Genomic DNA, 15,996 nt, shown 5'->3' with positions numbered 1-15,996 from the left:
AGGTACCATCAGGTATACTATCTGGTAAAGGCCTATTTTTAGGTCCACAGGGCTATAGAGTTTTAAGGATACAAGCTCAAACCCTGGTAGCCCTAACAGATAGATCCGACCACCTCTATCCAGTTTTATTTGTAATAATGAAAATCAGAGGATAGATATTTATTCAGTATTTACCACATTAGGAAGAACAACAAGTAAAAAAACACATTGGGGCTGGAGAGATGGCTCAGAGGTTAAGAACACTGGCTATTCTTCCAGAGGTCCTGAGTTCAATTGCCAGCAACTACATGGTAGTTCATAACTATCTATAATGAGATTTGGTGCCCTCTTCTGGTATGCAGGCATACATACAGGTAGAACACTATATATAGTAAATAAATAAATCTATAAAGAGAGAGGGGACATTGACCCTCAAATCTATGCCCTGGGTACTGACATGAGACTTTTGAGTTTATGTAGAAGGCAAGAAGGAAAGGGGTATGTGCAACCAAGCAGACCTGCTTCTGATGTGGTCTCTCCTGTCACTGTCATATCATTGTCTTAGTCCTCACAAATTTTCAGAACTATGTGAAATCTCTTTCTGGGGGACAGGTTGCTTCTCTAGCAGGCATCGGGGCTTCCCCTAACCCAGCATGAGACCCTGGAGACATCCCAGTTCCCTGGAGTCTACTGTTTCAATAGTCTGAGAGCCAAAGCAGGGGCACAAAAGTCTCTCTTTAAAATATTGTTGCTCCTAGCAGAGTGACTCTGCTCTCGATTTGTCATCACCTGGTGAAGGAACTGCAGAGTCCACTCTGGAATTCCTGCTATCGTTCCTGGGACTAATCATGAAGGCAGAAGTCTTGTGGTCTGGTCCGTTCTCACAAGGCCCCATCTGCTGATACCATTCCTTTATGAATTAGGATTGGGGGGAGGGGGAGTACACAGCCATGCAGACTCAGCAGCAACCTTCTACATAATTCCTGACCACTATCCACCCGTTGTCAAGGTCATCAAAAGAAGGAAGCTGCCATGGCCTGAAGAACTGAGAAGACAGACACCTGGGAAGAGAAAAGGACGTATTCAGCAAGAACAAAGGAAACATGCATAAAACATGAAGGTTTGCTTGTAATATTGGTATTGGTTTATTGGTTGTGACAAATATACCTTATTTTATGTGCCTACTGAGTATGATTAAATTATGGGTCCATTTGCCTTAGATAACATACTGCTGTGGTGTTATCTACTGGAACCTGTCATGTGAAAGCTGGCTTGCTGTCTGTCTGACTTTACCATCGATACTTGAAGCAAGTGCTCTCCTTGCCCATGGTCCTCAGATGGAGGAAGAAGAAGTAAGGGTACCCAGGGGGGCACTTCCTGGCCCATGACAAACAAGCAATTACTTCCTGGAACCAAATTTTTATTCTTGTGCTTGAAAAGGGCAGCAAGGGACTCCCACACAGGGGCAGAAGGTCTGAAAAGACGGGGAGAAGGACCAGCTTACAGTCTGAGAGAACATGTGACCCAGATCTCCAAGGACGGAGCAGGCAGCAGTACCCAGTCTCAGAAAGACAGCTGCTTCCCACATGCTTTCCTCCAGGAGAAAAGCTAAAGATGCAACACACACTCATTCCCCTCCCATGTGGGTTTGGTTCCCATCCTTTTGGCCACTGTTTCCTGTTGCTTGACCCCCATGTCCTAATGACTTCTTCAATACAACTGGCCTTCAAGAATGCCTACATTTTAAATTTTCTATATCACGTGTGTAAAATTATTTTGCCTAAAGCTAAAGGAGCACAATTTATAACACACAGGACTAGAGAGGCTCAGTCATCCACATTACATCACCTCCTGACTTAACACTTATTACTTCAAATTTACCTAATATTACCAAGAAGTACCTCGCGTCATATGGTTTCCTTCCAGGTGATGGCGGGCAGTGAATTTCCAGCAGAATACTTCTGTCGCAACAGCATCTCTGAAGCGCTTGGTCAGCTGCCGTCCCTCCATCCAGTCTTTAGTCTACCTGCTGTTTCCTTGAGTGCTGCTGCGTCAGGTGTGATGGCACATTTTTCTGCTTGACTGTGTTTCTCTATCTTCTTCCTGCATATTTATCATGTTTTCCAAGTAAAGTGGAAATCTCTGGAAGGCCCAGCTGTAGCCCCTCTCTGTTTTGCCATTGTTTTGCTAGTTGGCCCTCTTCTTCTGCTGTCCTCAAACCATTATCAGCCCTGACACCCACACCTTGTGTGCTTGCCTACTAGGACAGTGATAGGCTTGCTCTGAGCTGCAAGAAAGGAGTGGGGACAAATCTATCTCATTTATTTCTGAGATAGGATGAGTCAACTGGTCCCTTCACTTACTCCAATTCCAGTAATCATGATTGAAACCAGACTTTTATCTTGGTAAAGTAATTGTTCTCCTTTGCCTGATGAATGTTTCCTACCTAGCAGGCAAGCTCATTCATCAGTCTTGGGAAAGAGAGGTACACACCTCCCTTTCAACATTACCCTATCTTACCATGACACAAAGCAGTGCCACACCAGGACCAAGGCTAAGGCGATAAATGATGAACGAACTTGATCTAACTGTTCCTTTTACTCTGATACTAGCCAGACCCCAGGCGCTGAAAGATGCTTAGCTTTAGTTGCTTTTCCAGGAAGGAGCGAGATGGGGAAACTGAGCACTGTAATCAGTGCCAGGTCTTTTTGTTAGAAGTGCAAAAGACATCAGCTGCAATGCTGGGGAGGGAGTGTTTCTTGATTTCCTTCCTGGTACTTAGTTATTATTCTGAGGAATGCACTTAATTATAGAGGACTCGGTTGTTTGCTTTCTAGTAGCTAGCTCTCTTGGTGATTTCTACCAGAGCCTTCCTTTCGCTGTGAAAACAAAGGCATGTTTACAACTGGACAGCATCTTTTGGCTCCCATTTCAGAGCTTTCTGCACACCAAAGGAAAGCAAGGTAGTGTGATGCAAATGGGCCACCTCTGCCAACTGGGGACCTATTTCCAACTGCATGCAAACTAGAACTCTCCAAAGCCCTGTGAACTGTAAATAACGTAGGTTGTGAAAGGGGTCAGCTTAGTTTAATTTAGAGTTTCTCGGAGCTTTTCTATAGGAATTCAGACGCTGCTGAACAAATCTCTCTGGGGCCTGAAAAAAAAAAATCCAGGGCCAGCACCTCTATTTACTCTTTAGACTCCTGCCTGTCTGGTGGAGGTCTGCTCTTAAAAGCTAATCAGTTCTCCCACAGTTGCTGCTGGCCCTCGGTGGCAAGTCGGCCTCCTCCACACAGCCCCTGAATTGAGTTGCCAGAGGACAGGGCTGACTGGGAAAATTGGCCAACGATGCATTTGCAGGAAAAGCAGCACTGAGAACAGAGAGAGTCTGGGAACAAGCGCCAATCCTGTCAGCTTCTGGATGCAGCCCATTCCCATACTGCATCCCACCCCCACCCCAACAGTCACCTACTGACTGTTCTTGTTAGCTATAACTTCAGTTTCAAAACATCCAAAAAGGGATTAAATAAATAAAATAATAAAAATTTAAATTGGGCCACCTTATGCCTCGTGTTAGTCTCTGGCTGTCTGCCCCTTCATGACACTAGGAAACCTCCAGTCCCAAAGGATCAAATAGAGCATTCCAAATAAAGGGATGCTGGGACCAAAAAGGGTCCTGGGATCCTTATGTCCTGCTAAGTTCTCTGTCAACACCAGTGGTCTCTGTCAAACCCCAGAAGAGGTGGAAGCTCTGCAGTCTCACTTTCACCAAGTTCAGAAAACGAATGATTTGCAATGTGCCCAAAGATTAGCCGTGGCTCGCCGGAATCCTTACAGAGAAGCATGAGGCACAGCATACTAAGTAAGATGTTAATGTGCCTTGCTCTGAACTTCTTTAAGATACAGCAGACTTTTAATTTTTCCCTCAAAGTTCTAAGAACATGATTTCCCCCAAAGTGGCGAATTTCATGAGATTTATTGGTAGAGACAGCTGCCTACTCTGGGACAGAACATGAGGAATAGCCCAGCATATGCCATAAAGCGAGTTAATGCTCTGTTATGATCACAGACTCGAACTGCTCCCCACTGAAAGAATGCTCAACTCCTTGGTCCAGATGCTTTCATTCCGTGAGCTCCTTGATCAACTTATACTGCAAAGAGATGCAGACAGGTTTCCTGAGGATCACTACTGATTGGAGAGAGAAGGCCAATAGGTGCTTGATAGTTCTGAGACAGCATCCTCTCCTCGCTGATGAGGAGGTCTCTGCTGCATGGCTTCAATCATGGGCAACTGAGCCTGAGTGGCAGGCCGTCAGAGACCTCAAGAGCCCGTCTTACTCAAACATCTGCTCTCCCCAACAGCAATACACCATAGCAACAGCACTAGGTGGCTTTACAAGCTTTATTCTAGAATCAGTCTACACTTATGGAAATATTTTACCTGGAAAGGGAAATGCGTTATCTTTTAATATCAATCCGCTTGTTATTAGCTGTCGATACTTTACAGACTCTGACAATACACCTTACATACTTATGTAAGACTGTCTGGCAGGGACAGTGTGTTGGTACATGCCTGCGATCCCAGTAGTCAGGAGGCTGAGACAGAATCATACAGGCTGGGGAACAGAAAGCCAGCCTTTCAAAAACTCTGCTAGGAAGACTGGTGGGGTGGAGGTGGGAGAAAGAGAAGGAAGAGAAGAGGAGGGAGAACCAGGTCCTTGAGCACAGTAGAGCCTTTCATTCCTCAGGTGAACAATAGCTCAAAGAACCAGGATGTCCCATAACTAAGGGCCACCAAAGCCACTAGTGGTGTCTAGGTCCTTTATCTTATAAATTCAAAGAATGAATGTAATGGTTAACCAGACCCTCACTGTAAGAGAAAGCCAAAGATTAAGGAAGAAGGCAAAGCAGCTGTGTAGCCCTGAAGTGGCTCTCAAGGAGGAGTTGTCACAGAGAGTTGCCCCTCCCGGGTTTAATAAGCTTTTGCTGTGTGGAGACATGATGTGAGTTGCTGGTCAGTCCACTTGCCCCATCTACCAGGTACTGATCCACCTAGTGTCTGGTCTGGAGTTTGGGGCACATGTTTCAGGGATCCACATAATTTCCAGGCAGCTGGGCTCATTAAAGTTGCTGTGGAAGCTGGGTGAAGTGACGAATGCCTTTCATCTCAGCACTCCGGAGGCAGAGGTGGATGGATGCCTGTGACTTTCAGGCCTTCTGGTCTACATAGTAAGATCCAGGGGGAGGTGGCCAGGACTACAACATGAAGAATTTCTCAAGGAAAAATACAAAAACAAAGTTGCTTTGTATAAGGAGAAGAAAAAAACCCAGAAGCGCAAACCAGTGCTCCTAAACACTCTTGCTATTTCCAGCCTCTGCTCAGGACAACACTGCTAATAGATCCAAGGACCTGTCCAGCCTCCGGCTAAGATGTGTCAAATGGCAGAACTCCTGATTTCCAGGTTGCTGCATTGAGCTGCATGGTTGGTTTCCGTCTCTTGTTCTTATTAGAGAGAAAAGAAAGAAGGAAAGGGGGCAGGAAAGGAAGCAGAAGGAAGGGAAGAAAGGAGGAGGGAGAGAGGGGAAGAGAGAAGGACAAAAGGGAGGAAGATAGAGGAGAATGAGAATGGATCCATAATACAGACAGAAAGCCTGGCTTCCCAGGTCGACCCTGAGCACAACCAAAGCCACACAACTGTCCCCAGATGTGTCCGTTCTGCATGGCATTTGCTCAGACTTAGCACTGAAAGGTGAAAACTAGGTGTGGACAGGACGAAAAGAGAACTGTGTGTTGGCAACAGGAATAGCTGTAGCTGTTTAAGGGGCCTCTAGATCAGGGGTGGGGGGTGGGGGATGTCTCCAGTTCTTCTCTGAGGATCCCAGCAATCTGTCATCAGCATGACTGATGGAGAAAAGAAGCTCAGAAAAGCAGCTGTTGTGTTGCTATGCTGTGCACAGCCCCTCACATATGGCGCCCGTCCCCACCCACACAAGAATGCTTACACTCACAAGAATGCCCACACATGCATGTGCATATTTACAGTAATGTGTGAAGGAAGGGTAGCTATGTGTGCCATCCGTTTGGCTTGGCTTTTTTTTTTTAACACGTTAACGAAAGAATATATGCACAGTTTTAAAAATAGTTAAGTTTTAAATCACTTCTATAAATAACTAATCTTGATTTTTTTTCAAATATCTATAAATGTATGCATTGCTCCTGGTAAATTTGGTGGCCTTTAGTTGTTTTCATAGCCACAGCATTTTATCTCGGCAAATGGCAAATCTGGGAAATGTGAACATTTGAGTGTTGCTTGTTTTGGTCTCACTGTATTGGCACACCACACCACCCACATGAGGGGTTAAGCCAAGTCCTGGAAACAGTGATTCCCTGGCCTGGCTCCACTTCCCTTACACACACTTGGGTACCGTCAGGCACAATGTGAACTTGTAGACTCTGCGTGCTTACTTTGTAATTAGCTACATGCCGGAATTGAGTCTTAGGGATGTAAATATTTGGGAGATAGTTCCCCCATGCCTGCATTTTGTACATGCAACTTAGCTTACAACCCTAAACTCACAGCTTGAAATAGCCCAGGCTCCTTCCATTTGCAAATGAACATTCATGTCTCAATTTCTTTTCAATTTAAATAGTCCCATATCCTATGATACTTTCCTCTACCCATGTCCTTCCCCATTCTCACTGGAGAGAGAGAGAGAGAGAGAGAGAGAGAGAGAGAGAGAGAGTAAGCTTTGCCAGCTTATCCTTCTGGTCCCTTAAAACAAACTCTGCTACCTCCCAGCATGCTTCTCTCTGCTTTTAGATTCCCTTTATTTGATTTGACCTTGAGGAAGTCGTCATCATCCTAAGGAAGGCTCTTCCTTGTGCATCTCTGTCACTCTTCAAGCAAATAGTCAATAAATGGAAGAGGAAGCTAAATCCAAATATTAAGAAACGAAAGAGACATTCGGGAAGCAGAGGCAACCGAATCTCTGTGAGTTCAAGACCAGCCTGGTGTACAGAGAGAGTTAACAGAGAGGGAAGGGTTTGAAGCGAAGCAGAAGTGAAACCTGGGAGGAACATTGGCTAAATCAATGAAAAGATTAGATCAAGAGAGATCACCTCAGAGGGAAATGGACAAAATCTTGGTTTAGGCAATAAGTAACTTAGGTAACACTAAAAAGCCATGGTTTATAAAAGTGCCAAGAAGCAGGGGATAAAACTCAACAGGTTAAAACTTGAGATGAATTAAATTTCCCAAAACACTAAGAAAAAAGTGATGCTTGGGGAGGGGGTAGAGAAGGAGAAGGTCTGAAGGCCATCAACAGCAAAGTCCACCATGGGAAAAGACTGAGGAAACATTTGGATAGTTTCTGAGATGCAGCAGGCATGCACACTTTCACGGGGTGCAGTCTCTCAGCAGCCAGCCCTCTGCAGAGGAGCCATCAATCGTTGAAAGAGCATGGAGTGAGCCACAGATGACCTTTCCTGCCTTTTCATGAATAATGTTAGCAATGGTGTCTTTCATCATCAAGGAACTTCTCAGGGCCTAAAATAACCCCTGAGCCTCTCTACCCTTAATCCAGTGAACTACAGGTCCCACAGCAGAAGCACAGGGAATGCTGAGCATCCACTGGCTAGTGAGTTTTCTCCTCAGCACAGCCAGTTGTGACATGAACACAAAAATACAGTTTCACTTTTTAAGTTTTATTTAGTTTTTGAGACAGGGTCTATAGTGGTTTGAATAAGTTTGGTCCCCATAGTCCCATGTGTTTGAATGCTTGGCCCACAGGGAGTGACACTGTTGGAATAGGTATGGCCTTGGTAGAGGAAGTGTGTGACTGTGGGGGTGGGCTTTGAGGTCCTATGCTCAACATCTACCCAGTGTGAAACTGAAAGTCTCCTTGTGGCTGCCAGTGGATCAAGATGTAGAACTCTCAGCTCCTTTTCCAGCACCATGTCAACCTAGATGCTGCTGTGCCTCCTGCCATGATGATAATGAACTGAACTCTGAAATTGTATGCCAACCCCAATTAAATGCTATCTCTTATAAAAGTTGCATTGGTCATGGTGTCTGTTCACAGCAATGGAAACCCTAACTAAGATAGGGTCTCACTCTATAACCTGGCTATGCTACTCTCTATAAAAAGCAAGCAGGCTTTGAACTTGCAGCAATCCTTCTTCTTCTGGCTCCTGAGTGCTGGGATTACCGCTCCCACCCAAAAATACAGCTTCTTAACAGGATATATAGAAATTGGGACTCCCTATTTAATTATTAAATCCCTATTTAATTATTTGTTATTATATATTAAATATATTCAGTTAATTATTAAATATTAAAAAGAAGTAGCTAACAAGGTAAACTTTTCCCTTATGCTGTAAAAAAAGAAGTAGACAGAAACCTTAGTCACTAAAGACTTTTGAACTTGATAATGAAGAAATAGAATTGGAAAGCTAATAAAACAGTATAATTTACATTGTAAAGTTATGGACAATACGGTGCCATATAAACTAAATATTAATACTGGGATACAATTTAAAACTAAGTTCAAGCCTCCTAGAATTGGCTCAGGCTATATTCAGTATTCTTTTCTTACTTTCTTACTATCTTTTTACTGAATTTACTTACTTTCTGGAAAAAAAGAAGGAGGAGGAGGAGGAAAGGAGAAAAGGAGAAGGAAGAAGAAGAAGAAGAAGAAGAAGAAGAAGAAGAAGAAGAAGAAGAAGAAGAAGAAGAAGGAGGAGGAGGAGGAGGAGGAGGAGGAGGAGGAGGAGGAGGAGGAGGAGGAGGAGGAGGAGGAGGAGGAGGAAGAGGAGGAGGAGGAGGAGGAGGAGGAGAAGGAGAAGGAGAAGGAGGAAGGAAGGAAGGAGGGAGGGAGGGAAGGAAGGAAGGAAGGAGGGAAGGAAGGAGGGAGGGAAGGAAGGAAGGAAGGAAGGAAGGAAGGAAGGAAGGAAGGAAGGAAGGAAGGAAGGAAGGAAGGAAGGGCGGGCTTAGAGAGACAGCTCAGCAGTTGACAGCACTGGCTGTTCTTCTAGAGGGCCAGGTTGGATTCCCAGCACACGCATGGTGGCTCACAACTGTCTACAACTCAGTTCCAGGAAATCCAATGCTCTCTTCTGGTCTCTATTAGCACTAGGTATGCAAATGGAACATATGCATGCACATAGACAAACCCATCTACATAAAAATAAATTAAGAAAAACAAAAGAACTTGCCATGGTTTTAGTTATGGTTAAGATATTATTTAAACCATTAGAAATGCAAAATCAGTAGCTTAGAATCTTCAAATATTTATCAATCTTTACTGTTACCACTTTATGCAGAAATGATATCTTCCTTTTTTTCCTTCCTTCCTTCCTTCCGTCCTTCCTTCTTTCCAAGGTGCTCACCTTAGTTTATCAACTCAAAGATATTTATCCTACATGAGGAAATTCCATTCATGAAGCATAATATTATATAAAAGAAATTTTATTCATATGTTATTAGGGAGTGCATGATTGCAATCTCTGGTACAATGTGAATAGAACTGGTAAGGGTGGACATCCTTGTGATAACACATATACCTTTAAGAATGATGTCAGCGGGTGAGGAGATGGATCCAGGAGTAAGGGCTTGCTATGCAAGCATGAGGACCTGAGGTAGAATGGCCATGAATGCTTGCAATGTCAATGTCAGAGGATAAAGACAGACAGAACCCCCAATCCACTGGCTAACTAGAATAACCTAAACAGAGAGTATCAAGTGCATTGAGAGCCTGCCTCGAGGGGGAAAAGAAATTGAAGAAATCACCCGCCATCTCCCTCAAGCATTCCCATTTAAGCCCATGGGGACGTGCATCCTTCCCAAACCACCCCCGACACAGACATATACTGGACGCACATACAAAATTAATTTAAGAATAATAAGGCCAGCTACAGGTATTTCAAAGGTGGCTTATATCAGAGGAATTTATCTTGCTTTGTGAGTTTATCAAGGATATTTTTCATGACTAGATTGTGATTCAAACAATTTCATTTTTGTATTTAACACAATCAGAACTTTTCATTTTTAGTTTGATAATGTGGTGTTGGGTTGGGATTTGGACATTTCAAATGAATCTTTCAATCCTAGCCTAAACCCTGCTTTTTCTAATATATTATTGGTTTATTTGATTTTTTTTTTTAAAGTTTACTTAGGAGATTGGACCTCAGGACTTTGTGCATCCTGAGCGCAAGGTCTCCCACTAAACCATACCCTCAGCCCTACATCTATGCTTAATGAGGGATACAGCTTCTACTGTTCCCACATCCTCATTTGACTTTAGTTTATGCATCTCACAGAATGAGTTGGGAGGTTGCTGCATCAGAAATCAGAGAGAAAGATATTTGAGAATGAAGTTTCATATTAGAAAAACTACCTAAGGGTTGGGGATTTAGCTCAGTGGTAGAGCGCTTGCTTAGCAAGCGCAAGGCTTTGGGTTCAGTCCCCAGCTCCGAAAAATAGAAAAGAAAAAAAAAAAAAAAAGAAAAACTACCTAAAATAGAAACAAGAGTTAAGGGTGTACAGCACCTGGGTGGCTGTCCACCAACAGAGAAGCCACCATGGTACCACACTGACAGAAGTCAATGGAAGTTTGCCCTCGGGTTGTCAGAGAAAGTTGCTTTGGGGACTGTAGCTCAGAAGAATTAAGGGACTGGAAACTGTTGAGTAGGAGAGGCTGCTGGCTACTTTGCACCAAATATGAGAGAGAAGTTGGCCCTGCCTCAAGGGCTGCAACAGCAACAAGGCAGAAGGCAGGCAGCGGAGAAACTTTGTGCACCATGTGAGCCAGGCAGATTTCTGAGGTTCCTTTATCTTGAAACATCTCCTTTCCCTCTGCTTTGCTTTCAGGAAGTTTGCCAATCATTTGCCTTGGGATGCCAACAGACTATTTTGCCCAAGATGGAGTTACCTATGACACCAAGATGGATGACAAGTGTGGGACCCAGACCCTCTGGGGAAATGGAAACAAAACACTCTACACTTCTCAGACGTCTGCTGGCTCCTTGTCTCACCAAAACAGCTTGACCACAGCCTCTTGCTATTCTAATGGCCAGAGCCCCCCTCCTCGTCTCCATACCTTGTGAAACTCTGCTTACTGCCGTCTCTTTTGCCTGGGGCAGTTCCTGTTTCCTTAATGTTATCCCACCACACTCCCACCCAACTAAAAGCACCCTATAAAACCAAGACTCATTTTTGGTGGTGCTGCATTCCCTTCTCATGGGGACAGCCCAGAAGTTTTCCTCCTAAATAAAGTATTGCCCTTTAGCCACAGCATTGCTCTGGCAGTCTGGTTCGGTGGTTAAGCCTCACAGTTTGATTTCAACAACCCCCTCTCCAGCACTGCAATTTTCTTTATTCTCTTTCAGTATACTGTTGATTTCCCGCAATTCCTTTTTTCCCTTCTTAGAGTTCAGGTCAGATCTTACATACCTTGCTGTCTTGCATTGACTTGGCTTTTGGACAGGGATTGTAGTTACAATAAACATATTAACAGCCGTGTGTATTAAGTTTATAGTCTGTGTCCTGTCACAGTGTTTTGACTGACTAGTTTTTCTCTTCATTGCAGGTTGTATTTTCCACCTTCTTTGACCACCTTGCGATAGTTTATGGGATACTGTGAATTTTTAATTTCACTCTTTTGGGTGTGAGGAAACATCCGTATTCCTGTAGCTGTTCTTGCACTTTACTGTGTAATGCTGTTCAGAAGCTCAGGGACAGTCTGATCCTTTTAAGTTTTCCTTTTAAGCCTTCTTGGCTGAGACCTGGAAGATCAGTGTTTGGGACTTTTTTTTTTTTTTTGACCCTGCTTATAACCCTGCTATACATAGGGCAGCCTCAACCTTGAAGAGCCATGAATTGTGAGACTTCCCACCCTGGACAGTGTGCTCTATGAGCATCCATAGGATGTTCTAGCCCTCCCAGATGCTTCTCTCCGTACGGTGTGCTAGTCAATTCTCAACTGAAGTCCAAGTTAGACCTTCAGTAGATCTCTGGAGCTACATTTCTACTCAGGGCTCTCCTCCTGAGCACCCAGCAGTTAAGTATACCTGCTTTGACTTCCCTGGACTCCTGATGGTGCCCCCCTGCAATCATGGACATGCTCTGTTCATCAGACCTCCCTTCCTGTGTGGGTCCTATAAACTCTTTCTGGACAGTGAGCGAGGATCAAAGTAACAGCTTCTTTCATGGTAACATCATCTCTAATGATCGCCATTGTGATATCCAATGGCTTGTGACTGTTGTTTGACTTATTTTGTCTAGTTTTCTAGTTGTCTGATAAAGGACTACAGTTTCCAATCTCTGTGATTCCGATGAGGATCACACATCTCAAGTGCCCCGTCTTCAAATGTAAATAGGTATGTGCTCTGACTCCCAAACCTGCAACGGCCAGCACTAAGTTTAAATTAAACCATCAGAAGGAGCAAGATGTTACTGAAATGAAACACAGAACTCACTGATCACTGGAGTGGGGAACTGGAGATTCACAAGAAATTTTCTTGTAGGATTAAAGGAGATCTTGAAGTGGAAGATGACTTCACAGCTACTCCAGAAACTCCTTGGGTGACTGACTTTTGGGGCATGAGACATGAACAGCTTCGTAGTCTGTTCTCTTTGACATAAATGAAAACCAACCTTGTATTGTTGTAAGACTGGTCTCCTACTTCTTGCCCAAGGGCTTCTGGGGCACCCAGGAGCAGGCTCAGTTGTCACATACATGAAACTACATACAAGATTCTGTAAAAATGTGTTTCCCTCCTTATCCCTTTGGAGAGATTAGTCTAATACTAGCTGTGTTTGCTAAGTTATTACCTGGGAATAGCAACATATTGGAGGAAAGATAAATGTTGGCTTTCAGTCCCAGGGGGCTCTGTCACAATTGCTTGGTCCCATGCACTTGAGGATGAATGGATATGACTGCTTTGAGTTCTCTTGTGAATCAAACTCTCTCAAGCTTGCCCCTAGCAGAGCAGCTAAGTATATAGAGGCTTCTATCTACTTTGTATGTGGGTAGCTTGACAGTACTTTGCTGTGGCCCGCAGCACAGAATCCTGGCTTCCGAATTTGTAGCTTCCCTGATGCGATAAGGTCAAAACACAGTGCTCATTTACTTGGAACATATGTGACATCTCAGAAAGACAAGGGAATTCACCCCTCAAGCAATAGGGAAAATGGCTGTCCTCAGATGATCCATGGCACACCCCCTTCAGTGGCTGGTAGCAATGGTCAAGCTGTCTCATTTTCTTTTTTTTTTTCTTTTTTTTTTTCTTTTTCTTTTTCCTTTTTCTTTTTTTCGGAGCTGGGGACTGAACCCAGGGCCTTGTGCTTGCTAGGCAAGTGCTCTACCACTGAGCTAAATCCCCAACCCCTAGCTGTCTCATTTTCATTGCTCAGTTCCCCCCATTCCTTATTCGTTACTTCCACTCCCAATAACATATTCTAAGTTATTAATATAAAGTCTTTATCTGATAACCTGCCTTGAAGAGAACCTAGGTTTCAACCATTTCACAGTTTATCTGGGAAGAGGTAATCACAATAGTTAGACTTCCAAAGCCTCAGAAACAGTATGGAAATGTATTCACTTGTTTAGCTCTTCAACAAATATTTATTGAGAGGCAACTGTATCGCTCAAAGCAGTAAACAGATGGCTCTTGTCAAACTTGCATTCTGGGAAGAAATGACAGCCCTGGAACGCATACACACATACATCAAGTACTGGTAAGTGCTAAGAAAATGAAGCAGAAAAAGAAGAGAGAGCAGGCAATGAGCGGTTTTCAGAGGTATAAAGAATGGGGATATGTTTGAGTGGAAAAGAAATGAAAGCATTCTTCATGGGTAAATACAGATGGAAACCATTCCGAGGAAGGGGGCTGGCCTGTAGAAAGACTCTGAGGTAAAGACACCAAAGGTATATTCAGGAAAACAGGAAGAGAGCCAGCAGGGCAGGCTGGAGGAAATGGAAAAGGACAATGGAAAGAGATGAGGACAGAAAGATGGGGCCAAACTGTAATGTACAAGACCACACAGGCTGTGTCAAAGGAAGGTTCTGAACATGGACATGGATTTAGAGGGATCATTCTGGCTGACATATGCCAAGGGGCAGAAAGGAAAAACACTAAGGAGGAATGGTGGTAATGTGTGGAAGAGAATGAGGATAGAGATGTGTTCTGTGGCACAGGTCTTAAGAGATGGGCAAATCCTAGCTAACATTTCAAAGATGGAGCCTCCTGAATGGTCAAATCTGTCCTGTGGTATGCAAAGGAGTGTGGGTCACAGAGGTCCTTTGATCTGACCCAGGCTTTCAGATAGTTCCTTGCACCTATATGATAAAATTCAGGACTGGAGAATTTGCTGGGTATCTTTTATTTCAGGCAACCTAAGAGTCTGTTCTTCGGCTCTTAAGGGGGAGAATAGACAGCCACATCCTTCATCTCTTGACTGTATGTGTGGTTCTCAAGCCTTTTGCTGCCCCTTCCCTTGTCTCTGACAAGGGTGTGAGACCATGAACCCCATTCCCAGACTGACTTTTCTTCATTCCTTTCTGATTGACTTCCTCCTCCTTTCCCATTCCATGACAACTCAAAATTCTTTACTTAATCTGTACAGAAGCTAGCTTAGCTCTTTATTTATTCTCCCAAATCTATTTTTCATGGCATAAACTTTACATGCTGGGTATTTCAAAGTTTCTGAAACATGTTCCTGCAATTCAAAATCATATCATCTCTTCCCTTAGACAGTGAGTGCCAAGGTTAAGTTGGGGGAAGTGGCTCCAGAGAGAAGGCAACCGCAAATCAGATGTTCTTGGACTTAATAGGAAAAACTCTGTATCTCTAAACACTATTTTTTTCAAGAGGAGTCATGTTTACGTTCTTCCTTGAGATTAGGCACATTCTTATTAAAAGTAAAAATGAACAGGGCTCAAGAGATGACACAGCCATTCAGAGTGACACATGTCCCATTTTCAGGATCTACACGGCAGCTAACACCATCTTGTAACTAACGTCCATTTCTGCGGTTCTATCATCTTTGCAAGGCGCATACATGTGCTACATAGACATACACACAGGCAAAATACCAATAAACATAAAATAAAAATAAATACACCTTAAAAAGTCAAAGTATGATTGATACATTCATAGAATTGACTGTGGGTTTTGTTGTTGTTTTCTGAGACAGGGTCTTGTTCGTAGCCCAGGCTGGTCTGAAACTCACTATGCACCCCAGGGTGGCTTTGGTCTTTGTCAGTCTTTCCTGCATTACCCTCCTGAATGCTGGATGTCAGGCAGAAGCCACCATACCTGGCTTAGCTTGTAGATTTTTAAGACATGCATGTCCAAGTCTAGCCAACTCTAAATGAAAACTTCGGCAGATAGGAAATTAAACAAGGAAACACTCCCTGCCGAGTGATGAGGATGACCTGATACGATCGTTCATGTTCTCCAGCATCCAGGTCTACAGTCTGTCTCCTCTGCACAGAAGAGCCTGCGGGTCCAGAAAACTTCATGGGTGTCCCTTAGGAGCTCTCAGACACTTGTGGATTTCTGTATAGTCGGTGTGCCGGCATCCCCGAGCCAGGCCTTTGTCCTGGGCACCCTGGGCATAAGAATCATATATTCTACTGCCAACGCACAACAAACTGCCCTGGCAGGTTCATCAGGTGTTCCCAAACTTATTGATCTAAAACAGATTTTTCACTAACTCCTGTTGTTAGTCCATCGCAATACAAGTAATAGTCGCTTTTTTCTTCACCTTTTTGAAGATAGGCCATCTCTTTTTCCCCTCATATTTGACTTACAATCTACCAGAATTACGAGCAGCTTTTCCTTCGAGTGATAGCCTGCATCAAACCACTTTCTACGGCTTCCTCTGTCACCTTATATAAATTCAACACTATTTCCTTTAGGAAGTGGGTCTAGGGCCTCAAGACAATGACTCACACAACCAACATATTTCAGTGGCAGAAAGCTTTACTTCTGCCAAGAAGGCAAGCACACCAGGG

The 15,996-nt window shown here is 43.7% G+C and overlaps 1 long non-coding RNA gene across 1 annotated transcript in view; it reads right to left on the bottom strand.

Moving 5' to 3' along the window:
* The window catches only part of LOC108348790 (uncharacterized), a 133,154-nt gene extending 130,975 nt beyond the window's left edge, over positions 1-2,179 (bottom strand). The window contains exons 1-2 of the long non-coding RNA XR_015642949.1: positions 1,881-2,179; positions 769-1,040 (exon numbers count right to left, since the gene is read on the bottom strand). This is a non-coding gene — a long non-coding RNA (uncharacterized LOC108348790). The remainder of the gene's footprint in view (positions 1-768; positions 1,041-1,880) is intronic.
* Between the last annotated feature and the right edge of the window lie 13,817 nt (positions 2,180-15,996).

Source organism: Rattus norvegicus, chromosome 18 (assembly GCF_021556685.1).
Source record: "Rattus norvegicus strain SHRSP/BbbUtx chromosome 18, alternate assembly SHRSP_T2T, whole genome shotgun sequence".
In the NCBI taxonomy this organism is placed as follows: domain Eukaryota; kingdom Metazoa; phylum Chordata; class Mammalia; order Rodentia; family Muridae; genus Rattus; species Rattus norvegicus.
The sequence above is the reverse complement of the archived record's forward strand: the minus strand, read 5'-3'. Positions and strand labels throughout refer to the sequence as shown.